This window comes from Pristis pectinata, chromosome 10 (assembly GCF_009764475.1).
Source record: "Pristis pectinata isolate sPriPec2 chromosome 10, sPriPec2.1.pri, whole genome shotgun sequence".
Taxonomy (NCBI): domain Eukaryota; kingdom Metazoa; phylum Chordata; class Chondrichthyes; order Rhinopristiformes; family Pristidae; genus Pristis; species Pristis pectinata.
Window position 1 is genome coordinate 19,449,290 of NC_067414.1, and position 18,630 is coordinate 19,467,919.

Sequence of the window (18,630 nt, forward strand, 5' to 3'; positions counted from 1 at the left end):
GCCAAATGGCCTGTTTCCATGCTGGATGAGTTAATGACTGCCCTCTAAAATCTGGAATACTGTTTTTGTAAAAACACGTTATGTGAAACTGTTGAATTCAACATCGAGTCTAGAAGGCAGCAATTTGCCAGTTCAGAAAATGAGCTTACACTGAGTTTTGTGTTGAAATAGTGTAGGAGGCCAGGTACAGGGAGGTCAGAGTGAGAGCAAGATGAAGAATTAAAGTGACAGGGAACTGAAAGCTCAGGTCACATATGCAAACTGAATAGAGTGGTGCTTGGTAGCTGTAGGTGGTGGTGTTGGACTATGAAGGAAAGCACAAAAGCTGAGTGAAAAATCAAAAGACTGCAGATGCTGGAAATCCGTAACAAAAGCAGAAAATGCTGGAAACACACATCACATCAGCAGAGAGAAACACATTTAAAGTTTCAGGTTCTGATGAAGAGTCTCCATTCTCTTTCTCTTTCCATTTTCTTTCAAATAATCACTAATAACTTTTACATTTCCAGTTCTTTTCACTAGATCTACATTGTGACATCACTGTGCAGCACCAGCAGGTAGGATTGGCCTGTAAAGACAGGTCTGGAATTCTTGAAACATAGTGACTAGAAATGTAATTTCTGAATATAAACATTTATTAGAGTTCACGGAGTTCCGTCAATGAAGAAAACTATTTTTCCAGGAGGGCATTTAGAGGCTTTTTGGTGATTTTTTAAAAATTGTAAATTCTGTCCATTATTTAAAAATCCAAGTGATCTTGATATTACACTGCCATCGATTAAGCACCAGTCAAGGCATAAAGAGTTATGCTGAAGCATGCTGTTTTAAAATTACAAAATCATCAAGTTAATTGAATCTATTTAATCAAACAATCAGAATTACATCTATAATTTTCCTTTGAATTAGGATTTTTCAAATGCAAGTTTCTCCTCACTGTCTACACAATGTTGTTACTCCTATTTCCTTACCAATGTTTATAAATGAAATAAACTCCCACCTTAATTTAGTAAGGTTTCTATCTGCAGTTTATTTCTGATTAAGAATCTGGAAAATTTGTTTAATGCATCTATTATTTCCAGATTCTTTACTTCTATTTCATTCAGTTTCTCTAGAGACGAGCTTTATTAAAGTACACAGGGATATCATAAAAATTTACACACACTACAAATTCTGCAAGTCTCCTTGTGACGAAGAACTAATTTTTAATTTAAAAGACATTCACAACTACTGCCAGATTAAAGAGAGATAAAAAATGAATATTATGAGAATATAGCCACTATCCCTGCAAACGTAGAAATTTAATATCCCCATGCTGACTAAACCATAGCATATCTTACACTAAGACCTCATAATAATGGGTCTTTCAGAACATATATATCCACTACATTAGCCTGAATTTGGCACCAGAAAATTACCTTTTCACAGCACATACTTTTTACCAACTTTCAACACAGCATCCGCAACCCACTGGGCAATCCTTATCCAAAGCCCTGTACTGAGTAGAAGCAATTCATCCTATGAAAGACAAAAGCCTTTCACTTCTTGGCACATCCCATTAGAACTTTAACACCTATTTTAAAAATAAACAATTCCTCCGGATGAATCAACACAATTTTCTACAGAACCACAGTAAAATGAAAACTGTCCAAGATCAGTTACAATTTATGTCAAAGTGAAGCCTTCGCTAGAATAATACAAGTTCTGTATTAGCTCCCTAGTTACAAAGTTTGGCACCAGGTAAAAAGAGAGTTGGTGGCTGCAAAGGTAGGTCTGAAAAAAATATACATCTAATACCAGGTTGCCAGAAAAGGCAATCATGGAACACAAACTGCAAGGCAAAGAACAAATGTAGCAGAGTCAAATAGAACATTTCATTTCACTTCATTCTAGACCATCATGTGCTCCATGAGTTAATTAGTACTTAATTAAGCGAATGGCCCATTGCACAGTTTGAATAATATGATCTATGAATTTAGAAGTGAAAAACTGACTACATGTACAAATAAAGACAAAAAACAATTTGTCTTAAATAAGCACTTCTATCATCAGCCCCTGAATATGCTGCTTTTTTTCCCTCTCTTCTTACCTTTTACCCATCCCCCAGTGGATCTGCTCTCCCCTCCCCCACACCTGCCTATCACTATCTCTTACCTGCATCTACCTATCACCTCCTTGTACCCACCTCGCCTCCCCTCTTTTGTCCACCTATCACTGCTCTCCATTTCCCTCCTATATATTGGGCTTCCCCTTTTCCTATCTTCAGTCCTGACCCAAAACATTGACTGCCTGCTTTTCTCCACAGGTGCTGCCTGGCCTGCTGAGTTCCTCCAGCATCATAGTGTTATTCATGCTGCTGATATCCTTGAACTGGAATTTAAGATTCCATACAAATTGGAAGCTCTGATATGCAACAAAGAATAGTTGCCAGTGGCCCATGTGATGACTTGGTATTGGTTTATTATTGTCACTTGTACCAAGGTACAGTGAAAAGCTTGTCTTGCATACCAATCGTACAGATCAATTTATTACACAGTGCAATTGATGTAGTTAGTAAAGAGTGCATTGATGTAGTACAGGTAAAAACAATAACAGTAAAGTGTCATAGCTACAGAGAAAGTGCAGTGCAATAACGTGCAAGGTCACAACAAGGTAGATCGTGAGGTCAGAGTCCATCTCATCGTATAAGGGAACCGTTCAATAGTCCTATCACAGTGGGGTAGAAGCTGTCCTTAAGTCTGGTGGTACGTGCCCTCAGGCTCCTGTATCTTCCACCCGATGGAAGAGGAGAGAAGAGAGAATGACCAGGTGGGTGGGGTCTTTGATTATCCCGGCTGCTTCACCAAGACAGCAAGAGGTAAAGACAGAGTCCAAGGAGGGGAGGCTGGTGTCCGTGATGCGCTGGGCTGTATCCACAACTCTCTGCAGTTTCTTGCGGTCCTGGGCAGAGCAGTTGCCATACCAAGCCGTGATACATCCAGATAGGATGCTTTCTATTGTGCCTCAATAAAAGTTGGTGAGAGTCAAAGGGGACAAACCAAATTTCTTGAGCCTCCTGAGGAAGTAAAGGCGCTGGTGAGCTTTCTTGGCTGTGGCGTCTATGTGATTTGACCAGGACAGGCAGTTGGTGACATTCACTCCCAGGAACTTGAAGCTCTCAACCCTCTCGACCTCAGCACCATTGATGTAGACAGGTGCATGTACAACCCTTTCCTGAAGTCAATGACCAGCTCTATTCATTGAGGAAAAGGTTGTTGTCATGGCACCATTCCACTAAGCTTTCTATCTCCTTCCTGTACTCCGACTCATCGCTGTTTGAGATACGGCCTACAACGGTGGTATCATCTGCAAACTAGTAGATGGAGTTAGAGCAGAATCTGGTCACAGAGTCATGAGCGTATAGGGAGTAGAGTAGAGGGCTGAAGATGCAGCCTTGTGGGGCACCAGTGTTGAGAATAATCGTGCCGGAGGTATTGCTGCCTATCCTCACTGATTGGGGTCTGTTGGTTAGAAAGTCAGGGATCCAGTTACAGAGGGAGGCGTTGAGTCCTAGGTCTCAGAGTTTGGTGACAAGTTTGCTTGGGATTACTGTATTGAAGGCAGAGTTGCAGTCAATATAACAACAGTCTAACGTGGGTGTCTTTACTGTTCAGATGCTCCAGAGCTGAGTGTAGGGCCAGGGATATGGCATCCGCTGTGGACGTGTTTCGGTGATAGGCGAATTGGATCACATCAAATCTACAGCCAGCAGCAATTAAAGTCAATTTGACAAAGTACAGAGCTTGGAAAGAAAATCCATTCAGCAAATGGCCAGAAACAAAAACACCTATCAAAATGGAATCAAATACAAAAAGGTGACAACCAAATCAAAGACTGAAAAGATAAAACGGCAAATCTTCTGTTGCCCTGAAATTGCTGCCCACCTGCTTCTGGTTTGTTCCTGGCCTCAGTGGAAGATTTTAAACAAAGCTCTGTCAACCTTGAAAATAATTGCGTCTTTTCAGGGCCAATGGTGCTGCTAGAAGCAACAGGATGTGTTCTAATTACTGTACATATGTAAAAATATTCACACAGATGTACCAAATCATATATCACATACATAAAATAAAAAATACATCAATTTTTATTAATTTTTTAACAGCACATTTTGGAGCTGATGCCTTCAGGGCTGACATAATACAATAAATATATTCACCCAATCTTCTGACAGAATCAAAGAAAGGTTACAGTACAGGGTGGCACAGTGGCGCAGCTATTGAGCTCCAATGACCCAGGTTCAATCCTGACCTCTGGTGCCATCCATGTGGAGTTTACATGTTATTCTTGTTTCCATATGGGTTTCCTCCCACATTCCAAAGATATACTAGTGGGTAAATTAATTGCCCACTATGAATTCCCCTCAAGTGTGCATGTGAGTGGTAGAATCTGACAGGGAGGAAGTTGATAGGAATATGAGAATAAAATGGGATTAGTCTTTAGCATCACACCCACCAGCCCGCCTTCCCTTCCCTGCACCCCCCCACTTCTCACCCTTAACCAGGTAATGCTGTCATGTTACTTGAGACATTGCTGCCGCACAAAGCCTTGCCATTTTGGACTGGGAGAGCCGTCAGCAGCAAGTCAAAGAACGTCTATATGTGTCACTGCAGACTCAGTTGTATGCCACTGAGAGCAAGTTTTGACCCTAACTTTATGATTGTTTGCAAAGTACTGCAAACTGTAATCAAATATCGAAATTCACTTATACTATGCTATTCAATAATAATGAGTCATATTAGTGAGGGAAACAAAGCAAAATTTCACAGCAAAATACTGAAAACCCACATCAATTAACTGGTTCATCCTAAAAATGTTTTACTATACTCACTTAGATGATCAAAGGTGGAACAAACCCTTCAAATCAAAATTCCTGTAATATCGTTCACTAAAAAGAGGATCAAATGTGAAAGAAAATGGAACACAACAAAAACCACCACAGTGAAATTTCTGGAGAACTGGATAACAGGCTATTATGATAAGATAAGATATCTTTATTAGTCACATGTACATCGAAACACATAGTGAAATGCATTTTTTTCGTAGAGTTTTCTGGGGTCAGCCCGCAAGTGTCGCCACGCTTCCGACGCCCACATAGCACACCCACAACTTCCTAACACGTACGTCTTTGGAACGTGGGAGGAAACCGGAGCACCCGGAAGAAACCCACACAGACACAGGAGAATGTACAAACTCCTTACAGATAGCGGCCAGAATTGAACCTGGGTTGCTGGCACCGTAATAGCATTACGCTAACCGCTACACTACCATGCCTGCCCTAACATCTTTCCTAACAACAATCCAGGTCGATTTCCTACAACTTCAAGAGAGCTGAAACTGCAAGTAATAAAGATATGGCATAAGGTTTCAACAGCAGATAAGCTGACTGCAAGTGTTTTCAGGCACAAATTTGAATAATTATTACATTAGTAACTTATTTAGATATGCTCTTCATATCTTTGTATTTTTGGGAGATATAATGAAATATGCCACCTGATAGTCAGATATAGATCTAATGTAAGGAGGAAGAGATTTTGAGGGATACAAGGAGGACCTTCACAAAGACTGGTAAGTACCTAGAATGCACTGCCTGAGAGAGTGGTTGAAGTTGGGTTGCTGATAGCAGTTAAAAAATGTCTAGATGAGCACTTGAATCACTTAGGCATATAAGACTATGGACTCAATGCAGGAGATGGGAATAACATGGAAAGGTGCCCACTGGTCTCCTTGGAAGAGTTGGGCCGAATGGCCAGTTTTCCATGTGGTACAATTCTATTACTATGTCTATCTCCAGATCATCAAAAAGCCACAAGTATTTTTAGATGAAACTAAACATGTTTTCAAACTGTTACAGTAATGTTCCCCCAGGACTGGTGTTGCAGTTGAATAAAATCTTGTATTTCCCCATCAGAATAAGCACACTACTAATGATTAAGGCCTTCCAATAAAGTTTTATAACTGCATGGTGTGTAAAGAAATGAAGCATTGACATAATAAACTAATGTTAAAAGCTATTCATGTAGCCCAAATAATTTTGTGGAAGCTTTACTGGAACAGCAATTAAATTTACAAACCATGAAGAATAAAACACATGAGTAAAAAAAAAATCCCTTTTCAGCTGCTGAAAATAAGTACAACTTAACCAAATGATCTAAATCACAAACTTTCTGCACTATTTGTATTCAAATGGCAAGTGTTCTCCAGTATGATTCTTACAAAGAAAACAACGAAGACCATAACAATGAGCACAGAATGGGCCATTGGGTCCCTTGATCATCCCTCCACCATCCAATAAGATTACAGTTGATACAATTTTCTTGTCCATTTTCCTCCCCTCTCCTCATAACTCCTGATTCTCCTACTGATTAAAAATCCACCTACCTTGGCTTCCTTGTCCAGCTACCTGGGTCAGGAATTCCAAAGACTCAGCTCTGAGAGAAGAAATTTTTCCTCACCTCAGGGCACCTCTTATTCTGAGACTCTGCTCTTTGGTCGTAGACTCTCCATGAGGGGAAACACCCTCCCAGCTTTTAATCTGTACAGCTCCACCTCCCAGATTTTACATGTTTTAATAAGATTGCCTCTCATTCTTCTAAATTTAAATGAGTGCAGAACTAACTTATTCAACTGTTTCTCACAAAACAATTCCCTCATATGTGGGACCATCCTCCTGAACCTTCTCTGAACTGCTTCCAACAACAATTTATCTTTCTTTAAATAAGGGAACCAAAACTTACTACTGTCTTGTACTGATGCAGAAAAACTTCTCTACATTATACTCCAACCCCTTGAAGTAAAAGCCAGAAATAGAAGTAAATTCCACTAGCCTTCACGATTATTCACTGTACCTGTATGCTATTTTTGTTTCATGCACAAGGACCCCCAAATCCCTTTCTGCAATCTTTGTTCACTGAAAGAACAATTTGTTATCTCACTCTTCCTTCCAAGTGAAGGACTTCACATTTTTCCACATAATACTCCATTTGCCAACATTTTGCACACACATTTATCCTATAAATCTCTCTGTAAACTGGTTGCCTTCTCCTCACAGCCTTTCCCTTACTTTTACATCATCTGCAAATTCGACCACAGAATGTCAATTGATCAGAATATGACTCTCCAAATGTTCTGTTGTTATCTCCTGAATAAGTGATTCTAACATTTTCCCAATATTAGATATTAGGCTAACCAGACTATGGTTAGCAAAACCCAAGCTGCTGGGGGAACTCAACAAGTCAGGCAGTATCTGTAAAGGGAAATGGACAATGTTTCGGGCTGAGACCTTTCATATTAACTGGAAGAGTAGAGGGGAGACAGCCAACATGAACAGGTGAGGGTGAGGGGTGAGGCAAGAGCTGGCAAGTGACAGGTGAAGTCAGCTGAGGAGGGGTTGATTGGCCAATGGAGTCAGGTGGGTGAGGGAAGGATGGAGGTACTGACAGAGGTGATCAGTGGAAACAATAAAGGGCGGCAGATTATGGAATCTGATTAGAAAGGAAGGTGAAGGGGAACCAAATAAGGGAGGTATAGTGGGCAGATGGGAACAGGAGGGGGAGCAAGCCATTTTAATTCCCTTCCCATTCCCACATTGATTTGTCTATCCTCAGCCTCCTCCCCTGCTCAGGTGAGAACAAATGCAAACTGGAAGAACAGAACCTCATATTCCGCCTGGGTAGTCAACCCTATGACATGAACACTGAATTCTCCCATTTCAGGTAACTCATTCCCCATCTGTTCCTTTCTCTCTCCTTCTGATCAACACAAGCCCTTTCAAACATACCCTTCTTTCCAAGCCACCCCCGTCTCCCATTTCCCAGTTTCTTTCCCCTCCCCCACCTACTCCACCTGCCCATCACCCATACTCTCCTCCCACTAGGTCCCCTCCCCCCAAATGTTTCTGAGTGCCCACTACACTTCCCTTATTTGGTTCCACTCTTCACCTTTCTTTCTTATCAGATTCCATAACCTGCAGCCCTTTGTTGCCTCTACCTACCACCTCCCAGCCTCTGTCACCATCACCACCCTTCCCTCATCTACTTGATTCCATCTGCCAATCAACCCCCTCCTCACTTGGATCCATCTAACACTTCCCAGCTCTTGCCCCACTCCTCCTCCACCTCACATCTTTATACTGGCTATCTCCCCTCTTTCAGTCGAGATGAAGGGTCTCAACATGGAACATTCACTGTCCATTTCCCTCCACAGATGCTATCTGATACGCTGAATTCCTCGAGCAGCTTGTTTTTTTGCTTCAGATTCCAGCATCTGCAGTCTTCTATCTCTCCAAGCTATAGTCATCTGCTTTTAGTTTCTCAGACTTTTTGAATAACAATACCACACTGGTAACTTTCTAATCCTCTGGAATCTCTTCAGAACCCAAAGATTTCTGTAAGACTGCAAACAATGCATCCACTATCTCTGTAGCCACTGCTTTTAGAATCCTAGGATGCAAACTGTTACATCCAGAGTACTTATCAGCCTCAAGCCCTATTAAGCTGCCTAATACCAATACTTTGTGGTGGGTTTGGTACTTAATTCCTTTCTCATACTTTTTTAGCATGGAACTGACGCAAAATATCTGTTTACCTTCCATGACCTTTTCCCCCATGAGTATTTCCCTAGACTTATTCACTTAAGCAGCAGGCAACCCCTCAAATCGATTATATAATCAAAATGTCCATTCCTCATCTATTTATCAACCTTTGATTCTTATCTCAGCAACATTTCTAGTAAAAAACTATCCAAATAATTCTTGAAAATTACACTGACCCAGCACCTGCAAATTTCAGAAAATTCCATACATCCATGTGCCTTTGAGTTCTACAAGACTAATTTTCAAAAGTGCTTCATTGCATGTAAATGTTAAGCACTTTTGGATGACTTGAGGTCAGAAAGGCAGTTTAAAAGTGAGTTCTCTGTTTCTAATTCCACTCCTGAATGTCTATTATGTAAAGGTCTAATTGTAAGATTGTGCCTACTTGGGATTGCAATAGAGGAAATATCTTCTATCAAACCCACTTACAATTTTAAAAGACCTAATTAGATCACATGTCAACTCACAACGTTCAAGAATACAAATTTTTGCATCAATCCTTAATTGAACCCTTTAAGTCCTGTCATCATTTTACTAAAACTGTAATGGGCCCTGGGGTGCTAGATTTAGAAATGAATTCTTCAGATGAGGTCTAGCCAAAACTTCATACAACTGAAATACCTCTTCCTCCCCTTATCTTGATTGTTAACAGTGCATTTTTAGATGAGAGTATTGAAAGATTATGACTCTTTTGAGTAAAGCTGACCTTCTCTTGATCCAGACCATCAAATGCAATGATAGTGATGCCACAGGGAGAAATCTGAATGGGTCACATTCAGGAAAACATCATGACCACCTTCCATAACTAGCAAATGAAATGAAATTACTCAAATTTCCTCAAAATCCACCCATAGCGTGCTGCATTGTTTCTAAAGCAAGCAGGAGTTGCTCCTTCCTTGCTTCGTAATGCTGCTAACTATAATTCTTTTGCTGCACCCCTCCACTACAGACAGCTGATTGCTAATACATGTGCAAATGGACAGCGGTTTTAAGGTAATTTAGCCAGCAGCATCAAATCATGTTCTTAAATATCCACTCTGTACCAGGTGCCCTTTAAATAGAGGATTATTTTGAGTTCAGCCTCTTGTTCACACATTAATATCATCCAATTCTTTTCTCACCTTTCCTATTATTACTTCGAGTTTAGTCATGGTCACAGTGCAGAAATCACCACACTTAAAGTATTAACCAATATTCAGTATCACTGCAAAACCTTACATCATCCTTTCTTCAAACACTCCTGATTCCCTTTTGCTTTAATCGACATATGTGACATCATATTTTTTATGGCTCTATTTGTGCAGCCATTAACACACACATCTGTGGTAAATCAGAGACGCAAAAAATTCTGCAGATGCTGGAATCTGGAGCAATACACACAAAGTGCTGGAGGAACTCAGCAGGTCAGGCAGCATTTATAGAGGGAAATAAACAGCTGATGACATTTCGGGTCGAGACCCTTCATCAGGACTGCCCTCTCCTACTGGATACTACTTCTTCAGCCCTTTGCCTCTTCCACCAATCACCTCTCAGCTTATTACATCTTCTCCCCCACCTCCACCCACCTACCTTCCCCCTCTCACCTGGACTCACCTAAACTCACCTATCCCCTGCCTGCATGTGCTCCTCCCCCTCCCCCCACCTTCTTATTCTGGCTTCTGCCCTCTTCCTTTCCAGTCCTGATGAAGGGTCTCGGCCTGAAATGTCATCAACTGTTTATTGCCCTCCATGGATGCTGCCTGACCTGCTGAGTTCCTCCAGTGCTTTTTGTGTATTGCATCTGCAGTAAATGCTTCTTCTCTGGAATGCCCCCAAGAGTCTAACAATTTAACAGAGTCTAACAGCCTAACAAAGAAAAAGGCAAAGATGCAGCTGGTAGAAGTTAGCTATAAATGACCAACACCATCTCCAATATCATTGGGATTTTCCCCTGACAAAACACTGTAAAGATCAACATCATTCCATTTCATCTACAGTTGTACATAACACGACTAATTTGGAAAGCAAATATTGTTAAGGGCAAGAAAATGTGTTCTAGTCCTCAATCTGAGTCCCTTCTCAGAGTAAAACAAACATGCAACTTGAGATAAAAAACAAGAATTGCAAATGCTGGAGATCAGAAATTAAAAAAAATAAAAATGCTGGAAACATTCAGCAGGTCAGGCAGCATTTCCAGTTCTGACAAATGGTCCCGAAGATGAAACGTTAACTGTTTCTTTTTCCACAGTAGCTGCCTGATCTGCTGAGTGTTTCCAACATTTTCTGTTTTCAGTGCAACTTCAGATCGTGCCATGTGAATCAAAACTTGCAGTTTGTGGCGTTCCCACATCTATACTGCCATCTTCCTCAACAGTGGGAAGGGGCACAGATTTGGGGAGTTCAAAGTCCACTTAGCAAGTTGATAGCAACTACTGCAGCCACTGTGCACTGCTGATAGAAGATATGAATGTTTAGGGTGGTGAATGGGTGCTAATGAAGTAAGATGCTTTGCCCTAGATGGTGTAAAGCTTCTTGAATGTTGTGATTTGTGCCTTTCAGATGATGGGAAGACTTCAGGGAATCAGGACATGACTCACTTGCCATAAGACATCCAAGTTCTGACCAGCTCTGATAGCCACAATACTTATGTGACGGATCTCGTGAATTTTTTGATCAACAGTTATCCCTCCAGGGAAGTTGATAGTGGGGATTCAGCAATGGTGATATTCTTGAATGTCAAAGAAATTGGTTAGGCTTTCCCTTTTGGAACTAGTCACTGCCTGGCATTTGTGTTACACAAGATTAGCTCAGAGGTAGGAAGCAGAGGGTGGTGGCCGAAGTTTCTTGGAATGGAGACCGGTGACGAGTGGTGTGCCGCAGGGGTCGGTTTTGGGACCTTTGTCATTTGTTATTTATATAAGTGATTTGGATGTGAATGCACAAGGCTTGATGACCAAGTTTGCAAATGACACAAAATGACAGGGCAGGCACGGTAGTGTAGCGGTTAGCATTACGCTTTACAGCGCCAGCGACCCGGGTTCAATTCCAGCCACTGTCTGTAAGGAGTTTGTACATTCTCCCCGTGTCTGCGTGGGTTTCCTCCGGGTGCTCTGGTTTCCTCCCATATTCCAAAGACGTACAGGTTAGTAAGTTGTGGGCATGCTATGTTGGCAACGGAAGCGTGGCGACACTTATGGGCTGCCTCCAGAACACTCTACGCAAAAGATGCATTTCACTGTGTGTTTCGATGTACATGTGAGTAATAAAGATATCTTAAAATTAGGAGGTGATGTTGATAGTGAAGAAGGTTATCGTAGATTATAGGGGGACCTTGATCAGTTGGGGAAGTGGGCCGAGGAGTGGCAAATGGATTTCAATACAGATAAGTGTGAGGTGATGCATTTTGGAAAGTTAAACCAAAGTAGGAGTCACACTATGAAAGGTAGGGCACTAGGGAGTGTAACGGAACAGAGGGACCTCGGACTACAAGTGCATAGCTCGTTGAAAGCGGTGTTATAGATAGACAGGGTGGTGGAAAATGGTGTTTACAATGTTGGCTTTCAACATTCAGGGCACTGAGAATAGGAGTTGGGACATTATGTTGCAGTTGTACAAGTCAATTGGTGAGGCAGCACTTGGAGTAATGTGTACAGCTTTGGTCACCCTGTTATAGGAAAGACGTGGTTAAATTGGAAAGATTGCAGATAAGATTTAGGAGGATTTTGCCAGGACTACAGGGCCTGAGTTATAGGGAGAGGTTGGCCAGGCTAGGTCCTTATTCCTTGGAACATAAGAGAATGAGGGGCAACCTTATAGAAGTGTTTAAAATTATGAGAGGCATAGATAAGGTGGACGGTAACAGTCTTTTCCCCAGGGTTGGGGAGTCAAAAACTAGGGGGTGTAGGTTTAGGGTGCAAGGGGAAATATTTAAAAGGGACCTGAGGGACAACTTTTGCACGCAGGGGGTGGTGAGTATATGGAATGAGCTGCCAGATGAAGTAGTTGAGACAGGTATCATTCAAGAAGCACTTGGATAGGTACATGGAAGGAAAAGGCCTGGGGGGATATGGGCTGAATGTAGGAAATTGGGACTAGCTGGGTGGACAACGTGGTCAGCATGGACTCGTTAGGCCGAAGGGCCTGTATCCGTGCTGTATTGCTCTATGACTCTAAGATGCTACTTGCTATTTATCAGCCCATGCCTGAATGTCGATCAGGTCTTGCAAGCACAGATGCTTTGTAACCTGAAGTACTTGGAATGGCATGCATGCAATCTTCAACAAATGATGGAAGCAGGATATAATAGACTGAAGCAATCCAACTATCAGGAGCAAACCTCTTTACTTCAAGTCTTATGATGGAGGTTAGGTGATTGATGAAACAGCTAAAGATGGTTAGGCCTCAAACATTGTCCTGAAGAACTCCTGCAGCAAAATCCAGCTTTTTTGTCCATACGTGAACCAAGGATGTTATGGTTGGAAGCCAAATGATCCTAACTGAAGTCAAATTGAGTATAAGTAGATTATTGATGACTAGATAGACAATATACAATAAGAGCAGAAGTAGACCATTCAGCCCTTCGTGTCTGCACCGCCATTTTGAGATCATGGCTGATCCTCAACAATCAACATCCTGTTCCTGCCTTGTCCCCATATCCCTTGATTCCCCTATCTATAAGAAACCTGTCTAGCTCCTTCTTGAAAGTGCCCAGAGAATTGGCCTTCGCTGCCCTCTGAGGCAGTGCATTCCACAAATTCACAACCCTCTGGGAGAAGAAGTTTTTCCTCACCTCTGTCCTAAATGGCCTAGCCCTTATTCTTAAATCATGCCCCCTGATCCTGGACTTCCCCAACATCTGGAACATATTTCCTGTCTCTATCTTGTCCAATCCCTTAATAATCCTGTATGTTTCAATCAGATCCCCTCTCAATCTTCTCAATTCCAGCGTGTACAATCCCAGTCTCTCCAACCTCTCAGCATAAGACAGTCCCGACATCCCCGGAATTAACCTCGTAAACCTACGCTGCACGCCCTCTATAGCCAGGATATCCTTCCTTAACCCTGGAGACCAAAACTGTACACAATACTCCAGGAGTGGTCTCACCAGGGCTCTGTACAAATGCAAAAGAATCTCTTTGCTTTTGTACTCAATTCCTCTTGTAATACAGGCCAACATTCCATTAGCCTTCATCACTGCCTGCTGCACTTGCTCATTCACTTTCAGTGACTGATGAACAAGGACTCCTAGATCCCTTTGTATTTCCCCCTTACCTAACTCCACACCATTCAGATAATAATCCGCCTTCCTGTTCCTACTCCCAAAGTGGATAACCTCACACTTATCCACATTAAACTTCATCTGCCAAGTATCTGCCCACTTATTCAACCTATCCAAATCACCTTGAATTCTCCTAACTTCCTCTTCACATGTCGCACTGCCACCCAACTTTGTATCATCAGCAAACTTGCTAATGTTATTCACAATGCCTTCATCTAAATCATCAAGATACCACTTGATAGCAGTCACTGACACCTTCTGCCTTCACTGATAAGTGAAGCACTGAAGGGGTGGTAAATAGCTGGACTGTATTTGTCCTACCTTCAGCGGACAGGGAAAACCTGAATAACTTTTCATATTGTTGGGTCAAATAGCTATGCTGAAAAAATCTAGACTAGAGGTGAAGCAAGTTCTGGAGCACAAGCCTTCAGCTAGCACAATGTTTAATTTTATATGCAACATCTCAGCAAATGAAGCAGCCCATACCTACATGCTGCATGGCATGAACAGATTTAGGTATGAGCGGATAAGTGGCAAGTAACGTTTGTGCCACGCAATGACTATTTCCAACTACTTGTCCATGACATTCAATTGCATCATCATTGCTGAATCCTCCAAAACGAATATACTCAGGAGGGCGCTACCACTATTTATGAGAAATTCCACCTGACCAGCCACATAAAATAAAAACAGAGATTGCTGGGAACACTCAGCAAGTCAGGCAGCACCTGTGGAGAGAGAAACAGTTAACATTTCAAGTCGAAGACCCATCATCACAACTGACGAAGAGAGAAAGGAAGTAAACAAGTTAGTTTTATGTTGTGGAGAGGGCAGAGGAGGGATGGAGGACAAAGGGAATATCTTTGATAAAATGGAGCCAGCATTAGTGATAAACAGGTAAAATGCTGTTGATGAAGCCATCTCATTGATAGATTAATGAGGGCAGTTATAGAGAGGGAGAAAGCAAAGGGGTAGGGAAGTAAAACTGAAATGAAGGTCATGACCAGAGGAAATGCCCATCAGATAAAGCAGTGTCAATGGAGGGAGTAAAACTATTAATATTAAAAATAGACAATTACACAATTAATCTGTCATGAGGATGAAGTTTAAGGATGGTTGAAAAGAATGCAAGTAACTTAACATGCAAGCTCTGTGTGAAGAGAAACATATGCTTACAGGCAGCCTGAGGTCTAGAAAGATTCTGGGATTCATCACTTATATGTGACTCAATGCTGCATAGTGTTCAGGTTGTTCAACCATGATTAGTCCTTCTATTTAATAATCTCCTTTAGGAACACTTACACCATCTCTTCCAAACATGCATACAAATAGAGGACAGAAATTTTATATATTCTTTAGGTCCAGTTCTACAAAGCAAACATTAAGATTAAACCATTAAAGAAGTCAGAATATTGCCATAACCAGAAAAGGGCAGTAGATTCTTTTGAAAGGATTCTTATGCTAAAAACAAACACAATCTTAACCAACTTCAGATGCAGTTCTAATATGAACAATGTAAAATGTTTTCACGTATTTGTTTAATGAAACTCCAGTTGGAAATATAAAGTACCCCACATTTCACACGTTATAGCAGATGGCTAAATAACTACCTGGCGATTATAAATCTCTTTAGAAATTATGCCTATCAGAGAGCAGAGTTTTTTTTTAAATTTCATGGCTGTGAAATGTATTATCTACCATTCATCATTTACCAGAATGTTAATGTTTTGCTCAAACTATTCCCAGGTGAACAACTACAAATAACCAATGTAGCTTATACTGCACTTAACTGCTACATTTTCAGTGGGCTGTGTCTATGGATACAAGTCAGACTTTTAACTACCATTTACAAAAAGAAAGTCTGTCCAATGTCTTGACTCTGAATTAGTGGGGAGATTGGGTTTTATTATGCAGAAACAGACAACAAAAGGAGATAAAAAGATAAGATATCTTTATTAGTCACACGTACATCGAAACACATAGGGAAATGCATCTTTTTGCGTTACTGAGAATGTGCTGGCGGCAGCCCACAAGTGTCGCCACGCTTCTGATGCCAACATCACATGCCCACAGCCTCCTAACCCATACATCTTTGGAATGTGGGAGGAAACCAGAGCACCTGAAGGAAACCCACACAGGCACGGGGAGAACATACAAACTCCTTACAGACAGCGGCCGGAATTGAACCCAGATCACTGGCGCTGTAATAGCGTTATGCTAACTTATTATGAAGGAGGCTTCAAATCTGGTTTATATTACAGCAACAGTTTTAATAAAAAATAATGTAGTCTTTGGCTACTTACAACCTGGTGAATTGATCACTTATTTGCGCTAGGGCATATGGAATCTATGGTCCTACTTCAGATTATTAAGTTTCCATGTCTTTTCATTTAACATGAGTCTTAAAAAATAGATGCCAAGACTGTTTTTTCTGTAAAGGTTTTCTCAGTCCTTTTTGGTGCAAAAGCTCATTTATAAAGTAAATATATTAGCAGTTCTCATTATCTAGAAGAGACAGCTGGTTATTTGGTAAAGCTTCATTGGCATCTGCAATCACTTGTGCTCTCTGAAGGACTAAACACATGCATTAGATAGTTTCTGATTGGTGTCAGCTGTCTAAGGATATGCATTTTTACCTTGTATAAAAAAGTAAGCCAATGTAATCACTTGTCAGAACTAAAAGGTTAACTACATTTGTTGTTCCACAGATGCTGCAAATTTCCAGCATTTTCTGTTTCTATATTGTGAAAAGATTGTTTGATTCTAATGTACAGGATGTTGCTTGAACAAGATACTTCTGAACAGCAAGAGTTTAGTTCTTTGTCTGAAATGCCTGTTTAGTGATAAAGAATTCCTAGAGGTACTAAGGTGCCAAATTTGTGAAAACTCAGTTCTCGTGAAAACCTTTTACCTTGTGAACTCCATTAAATTGCTGTGAGTAACTGCATATTAAACTCACCACTGAAAATATTAAATAATGATTAACCCTTACGAAATAACCGTTAATAACTGCAAAGCAAACTTTTCAGCAAGGATAGATAATTGATGGTTGAAGTCTCATTCCCATATGTGAAATATTCATGGAAATTCTAAAGATGTATATTTTTAAGAATGTTCTTGCTTGTCCTTTACTCCCTCTTAATCTTTTTTCTCCTCTACAGTTTTCGTTCTGTAATAGATTTACCCTCATTTCAATCCTTACAGTTTCCAAACAACAAGAGCATCTTCCAATACTACAATACTTTTGGTTGACTTACATGTCTCAAGATGCTACACAGGAGTGATACTAAATACACTTTGATTTTGAGAGAGATAATCAACGGCTTAGTGAAAGAGAAGATTTTATGGAGTTTCTCAAAGGAGCTAAGAAAGGTAAAGAGAGGATTAGTAAGGATTTTCCAGAGGTGGCCTTTTGCAGATGAAAGCCACAGCCATAAATGCTGGATTGGTTTAAAAAAATGGAAATGAAAAAAGATCTTAATATTTTGGTGCTGAATAAAGTTACAAGACAAGAAAGGAGGAGACTCTGAAGGAATCCCTTCCAATCTTTAAATTTCATTAACCCACTTTTCACTATAATCTCATATGCTCCAAAGACCTTGCCACCTTTCACACCAAGAAGTATTATGAGCTAAAGGATGCAAGAATAAACACATGGCATGCTGCAAGATGCTCCATACCAGGAATATCTAGGCCAATATATTATGCCAAACTCTACTAAAAGTGTTCTATCTTTGCTATGAAATCAAGTCTTATTCCACTTAGACAAACACACCTTACTCTCAAGAAAGAGTATAATGGTTTTCAACCACTGTACTTCATACTCAGGGTACTAAAAGAATTTCTCTTATTAACATAATTGGCTTGGTATCCAAGTCAAAGCAAGCTAATTATCATGTTGTATCCTAAAGCTGTGTCAAACAAATTGTAAATTCAGAGTTGTATTTCTCACACTAATTATTGGCATCATAACTCTGGGATTTTCTAATTAATCATGCCACCTTATTAAATATTCAAGTTCTTTTCCAGTCTTAATGAGGACACTGATTCAACATCCATTCATCATTCATACAACGTGAAGTTTGTTTGTATACAGTATATCCACATTTTTCTTTACTGAAAATCATTTTAAAATTTGGGGTGTTGAGCCATAAGATGTGTAAAATTACAAACTGAGCAATACAAAACCCTGCTGTCCATTCATGTATAAATCCCCTTGCCATGCAGGAATATTGTGGAAGATTGCATCAATGCCAATGGCCATGACAGAAATTTGGCTGACAGATAACACTACCTTCAACCCCAAATGATGCCTCTTTCTAACTTTACTTTTCATTACTTTTCTGCTCAGGTCTCAGATCACTGTCTTAACCTTGCCTATGCATCAATGGTTCCATTGTCTCAGTCATAGATCATCACCATCTTTGAACACTTCCTTGTATTGCTCTCCTATTTCTCAAAGCTACTAACATCCTCCTCTGTTATTATGACAAAAGTAATCTACCCCTCCTCACGCTTCTTGAGTTCCATGTAATGTAATGGACCACATCATGCATCTCTAACACCTCTCCATCATCATTCAAGGGGGTGGAACTGTGCCCATCTGGTTCCATTCTCACTCCCTAGAAATCCCCCTGCCAGGCTTCTCTTCCCATATACACACCATTATGCTGATGTCACTCAGGTGTTGATCCTTGCCCCTTCTTCCTTTTTCTTATCTGCATGATGCCCTTCAGCATCATCTGAA

At 40.6% G+C, this 18,630-nt stretch overlaps 1 protein-coding gene across 3 annotated transcripts in view; it reads right to left on the reverse strand.

Annotated features, from left to right (window-relative positions):
- The window catches only part of lmbrd1 (LMBR1 domain containing 1), a 211,099-nt gene that overhangs the window by 80,455 nt on the left and 112,014 nt on the right, over positions 1 to 18,630 (reverse strand). The gene's annotated exons all lie outside the window — the stretch shown is intronic.